We start from the raw sequence: 6,000 nt of genomic DNA on the forward strand, positions 1-6,000 counted from the left end.
TAAATGAGCGTATTGCCGTACCCTGTGTAAACTCAGGTGGTGACACAGCGCCCCCTCGTGGACACAAGTATTTATTTCAACGCTCTAAAAAATATTTCTTTAAAAAAAATAACATCCTTATTATGAAAAAATAAGAATAGGTTTTACCCTTTCTTTCGCAAGGAATCAAGTCTGCATTAACCACACACGGTACTTGTGGTGAACACGCAAACACAAATATACTCTGATAATATAATAAATGCATTGTCTTTGAAACTGATTGGGCTACACTAAAAATTCCTTCTTCGGGGGGGCCTCGTCTCACGAGTGTCAGACGGTAGAACACCACAATGACCATGGCACTGTCAGGGCATTCATAGCTCGGAATGAGCAGCTACAAAACGGGGCCTTTTTGGGTCCTTTTAAATATCCTTTTGATCGCATTCTGAAATAATGAAAACGCATTGCATGGATGAACACAACCATCCATTTACGGAGAAAAAAAACACTGCAAGGAGACGACTCCGACTCCTCGCCAAGAAACAAACATCGGGGCCCAGCCGACGGCGAGCCACGGACGCACGGTGAGAGGAGGGAGTCACGCCACCCTCCCTCCCCGTCCTGAACGCGGCCCACCAACCCCAGCCTCGTAGCCCAGGCGTCCAGAGTGTGGACACGCCCCGCCTGCTGCTGCTGCTGCTCTGTCACAGACTACACGCACAGGGGAGTTGCAGCCAAATCGTGAACCCCCGATCCGTATCCCGAAACTTATCGCCAAATCTGTAACTCAAGCAAACCGAGAACTAACACCAAACCAGTGACGTGCTGAGAGGTCAATGGCTGGGGAGGCACTGGCTCGTGTCAGAGCCAGATTCACACACTGCGGGGGGCGTGGCCTCACTGAGGGGGCGTTTCCTCACCGAGGGGGGCGTGTTAGACACGTCCCCCTCCGTGAGGCAGATGTGATAGCTGCCTCCCCTGGTGCTTTTTCATTGCAGTTTCATGACGAGACCAGCGATCCTAAATATCTTTATACACACACGTGAAATAAGTTACCTGGCGTATGGAAGGCGAGGACATGAAATGAAGGGGTCTACAAACATTACATTGGTGACATACTGAGATGGTAACAGGCACACGCTTATTGACCGCGCTCCATCCAGTTACTGAGGGGTTGCGCAATCAGAGGGGAGGCTGAGCTCGTCGCTGCCTCACCTCTCGTCTCTTCCTGTATTTGCAGCGGAGCTCCGCAAATTTGGCGATTTTTAATATAAAAATGATTGGAATCGTACAGAAATAACATTTATAACACAGATCAGTGGAAAAATCTAAATATTTTTTTTATTTGATTATTCTTTTTTTTACATTTCGTAACAGCTATTTTCATTGGAGTTTGACAGGTGAGGCTCTGCCTCCCCTGCCTCCCCTGACCGCACGTCCCTGCACCAAACCTCTGTCTAACACCAACCATATCCCGAACACCAACCCTACCCCCAACCCAAGGCATCCTGTCGAAATGTTGTGGTTATTTCAGTCTGTAAATGCGATTTGTATCCGCAATGCGAAGCCTCACTCTTGCCTGCTGCGTCCAGAGTGAATACCACCCGTTGTTCCACGTATCCTTGCGTTCCCCTCCACGCCCCGTCCTTAAGGGGCGTCCATAAATGACGTAACGCGATTTTTGGACGATTTTTGACCCCCCCCCCCTCAAATATGACGTCATAAAGCTCTGCCCCCCCCCCCAAAACCATGTTTCCATTTTGAAAATAAAAGATGCTTCAAATCGCTTTAAACTATTGTCATTGTAGTGCGTATTTAATGTGGCGCTGCACTCTGATGTTGTAGGAGTGTTGTTATAACAATTAGTGTTATAAATTCTACATTTATTTAAAATTGCGCATTTTGATGTGACGTCACATTTCTCAAACCCCCCCCCCCTCGTCACACATCGTCACAAATATCTGACCCCCCCCCTCCCCCAAGGTGCGTGACGTCATTTATGGACGGCCCCTCACTCCTGCTGTGACATGATTGCTTGTGGCAGAATTCTGTTTTGATGTTGTATCAGTTTCTGCTCCCATTGTCATACTGCTATCTCGTGCAATAACAACGGGCTCCCTTCGACGAGAATGATTCTTGCTCGCGATCGTCGTATTTTTGCGCCATAGCCGCCTCTAGCGGCAGCTATGGCGACGCATAAACTAAAAACTGCACTTTTATTGATTGATTATTATAAGGCCCACTGAGCTGTACAGATCTTTTTCAGAAGCGACCTGGCCACAAATGAAAGGCCAACGAAGTGGCTTGTCATCATGCGGACATGTAGAGCAGCCAGATATTCTGAGCGCGTAATGTTAATCGTAAACGTGGAGGGAAAAACCCGGAGCACCCGGAGAAAAATCCACGCGGCCACGGGGAGAGAGACGTGAACTCTAAATATACAGCAGCAGCGGGGTGGGGATCGAACCCGCGACCTCCTGTGTACCAGGCGAGGTAGTGAACATCTCGCTACCTCGGATTGACGGCTCCACCGCCCAGCCCAACATTGATCCACAGGGGCTGCTCATCAAACCCAGACCGGCCCAGGGTCGATCTGTTTAAACGGATGCTGCCTTGATGCTGGTTGGTTCGCAAGGCCTACTGGGAGGGTGCAGGATGAGGTCATATTTCAAAATCAGAATCTTTATTTATCCCTCAGATATCCGATGAGCTATAAAGCTCTTTTGCAGTAGGGACGGGTCGGAACGTTACAACAACAATCAATAGAAACAAATGATATGAGTGCAAAGCATATGAAACGTAAACAATATGGGCCTTTAAAGCAAGAGTCGTTGATGTATCCCTGATATAGCAAGACCCGAAGGTTCTAAAATATGCCATTGCTACGTTTAAAAAAAAACATTGGCTTGTTTCACAAACTCATTAACCTAATTATCCATCTACACGTAGACTTCACCGCCGACCGAAATGCATGTCTGGGAATCGAAACCAGATGGAGTTTGGACTGAACTTAAGATGAACATTCAACAGACTGGAGCATGATAACGACATTATTTTCTAAAACACGTGATTTCTGATGCAGGCGAAGACCGTTTTTCTGACTCGGACAGCCCAAGATCGGCATGAGCTCCCGTGATGACGAGGCGGATGATGTTCCAACCAACATCAACGATTTAAAAAAACACATTCACATTTGTGATTTAGATTAAGCTTGAGCCGCGATAATTTTTGCTCCCTTTTAATTTGTTTTCAAATTCGTAGAATGTGCATTTTTGTTTCCCACCGGGCAGTTGTGTCCCATCGTAGAAGGAATCAACGGACTGGACCTCACAACTATTCGCAGCTTGAGCGAAGTTGTTAGCTCCATGTGTTGGGTGTTATTCCACGCGCGGGGTCTCGGGCTCCGAGCGCCGAGCCCCCCACAGCTCCAGTTAAAGGTCGCCCCCGAGATCCACGTGGCGGGTTCGACTCCAGTTAGGCGACTTGGGTTTGGAACCCCCAAGCCAGAACTCCGTCTTCGCGGAGCACAACCGAGCCCCTGGGAGCTACGGGGGCCAGCCCCCGCGTACCTGTGCTCACCTGAGCGGCCCTCCAGCGTCACCGTGGCCACAGGTGTGAGAGCTGCTGCTTTAATGTGGTGCCGATCATTTTTTTCTTACATTGATATAAATTCACATGGGAAATAACAACACTGTGCTGAATGTCGAAACCACGGATGAAACCAATTCTGCTGAAATTATACACTCCCAACAAAAGGCCGTGTGGCTGATGAGATGGGTAGGGTAGGGTACCCCCCCCCCCCCGCGTATGTATCACGTGAAAAGACAGATGTGTGGAGGAGGCGACTCGTCAGCTTCTATTATTTGTGTTGACTATGATTTAGGGTTGGCAGTCGCTGGTTTGCTGGGCTCCGGCAGTGGCGCGTTCCAGCTCCGGATACTGCATATTTAATAACCGTGACACGTCATTAATAATTCTACCTCGTTAAAGCAAAAGTAGACGAGGCTGATGCTTTTCTTTTCTTCCAGCGGTGACCCCGTCGGGCCCCACAGCGGTGATCTCCAACTGCAGATGCTGCGAATGGTTGGCACGGCTCGCGAACGCACCTCCGATTAGCACGGTTGGCTACGTACGGTGCGAACGAAGTTCCAACATACACGTGGTGCTGGTGATAACGGCACAGGACTGACGAATAGTCCGTGGGCCAGAGAAGATAATGGCACCACCTCAAACGTAACACAACTTTAGTCGTGCCCTTTGTAAATAACATCACATTTTTAAATTTACGTTTAACACGTAGGCTTTTTATTATTATTTAATTTTACAAGGTAAGGCCCACTGGGAAAAATTACTCTTATTCAGAATCGACCTGGCCAAAATTCATGGCCCAACAAATTGGCTTATCACGCGGACATTTTTCGCAGCCAAATAACTCTAAACGTACATGGATTCTAAACGTGGAAGGTAAACTCGGAGGACCCGGAGAAAAATCCACGCGACCGAGGGGAAAATATGCAAACTCCAAATATACAGGCGTCAGGGTCGAGTTCGAACCCACAACCTCCTGTATACCGCGCGATGTAGCGAACATCTCACCACCAATAAGAGTGGAGTTTTGGATAATGGTTTATCACATAATTCGCTGTTATTGGCCACAACGAAATTCGAACCACTAAAGCTATGCAACCTCAGGTGGTACCGGTAAAATATTCCTCTAGTATAAATACATATTCGGATTCGAATTTGGCCAGGACAAAATATCAGCCTCTTACAGTGTAGTGTACATGTTTCTAACATGTTGGTAGAGCAGTAGTCATCCCATTACAGCAATGTTGTTAGTTGTAACCAAGTCTTCATTTCAGAAAGATCAGAAAATGTATGTACCCGGTACACCACATACAGTATACCCTCTTCATATGGCTGTAACTGCTATCCACGTGCCGACTCTGTTCTACCATACAGCGACCCGGAAAATAGTGCGAAAACAAGCCCCCAGCTGTTACACATTCCTTAAGATCAGAGGGTAAATTCCGGTTCTTTGTTTAGAGTTGCTGGTTTTTAACATATACATGACCGAGGATCATTCATTAGCACTTTGGAGACGAGAGATTAATCGGAGTCAAGGGTGGGGTGTGAGTCAGGAGTGATGGATGGATGAGAGGCCGCACTTATTACACACAAAATGCTTGCCACAAATGTGCCACAATGCCTTGCTAATCTCAAGGGGCATAAACCAGCACGCGAACTCCGGTCATCCTCGCAGTGGCTTTTGGCTAACCATCGAACAAAGACTGTCACTGCATCGCACCCTTTCAGATGCGCTTCTGTGGCCGTCTGGAACGCTGTTCCTTCCGATATTCAGAAGCCACTAAAGCGACGCACTTTTAAATCTAGAATGAAAAAATAAAAATATTTTAGAACTGCTTGTTTTGTTTGTTGTCATTCCCCCGCACATCCGATTATCACGGTTGGCTACGCATGGTGCGAAAGAAATTCAACATACTTGTACGTACATACATCCAAAACAATAAAAAACACGATTGTAGCATTTGAGCACAGGCGTCCCAGATGAATGCTCGGAATTTCGTGGCAGAACGGGATAAGCAATGCACACGCCTGTAAGAGAACGTGGCAAAAACGGTTGTGCTGCGTGAGACATGTGAACTTCTTTTGCACCGTACGTAGCCAACCTTGCTAGCCGGTGGTGCAGGAAGGGAGGAGCGGCCGACTGCCAAGACCGGGATCGGGAGTAGCCTCGACAAGTCCGATAACCCAAGGGAGAAATCCAGGAGATGGGATACTGCTCGGGCAAAACTTTGGAGGTTGCAGGTCGACTGTGCAGCAGCTGCGGCTTCCGTCATGATTACACCCTCTTCATCTTGAGTATCATTTATTCGCAATGTATTTTAGCCGATTGACAAGGCAGGTGGGTGATGCTTGTCCTGTACCGGTGCAAGAAAGTTTGGCCGAGACTGGATAACCGGCACCACGTGATTTATTACAGCTTGTTCCATGGCTCTC

Source organism: Lampetra fluviatilis, chromosome 28 (assembly GCF_964198595.1).
Source record: "Lampetra fluviatilis chromosome 28, kcLamFluv1.1, whole genome shotgun sequence".
NCBI lineage: Eukaryota > Metazoa > Chordata > Hyperoartia > Petromyzontiformes > Petromyzontidae > Lampetra > Lampetra fluviatilis.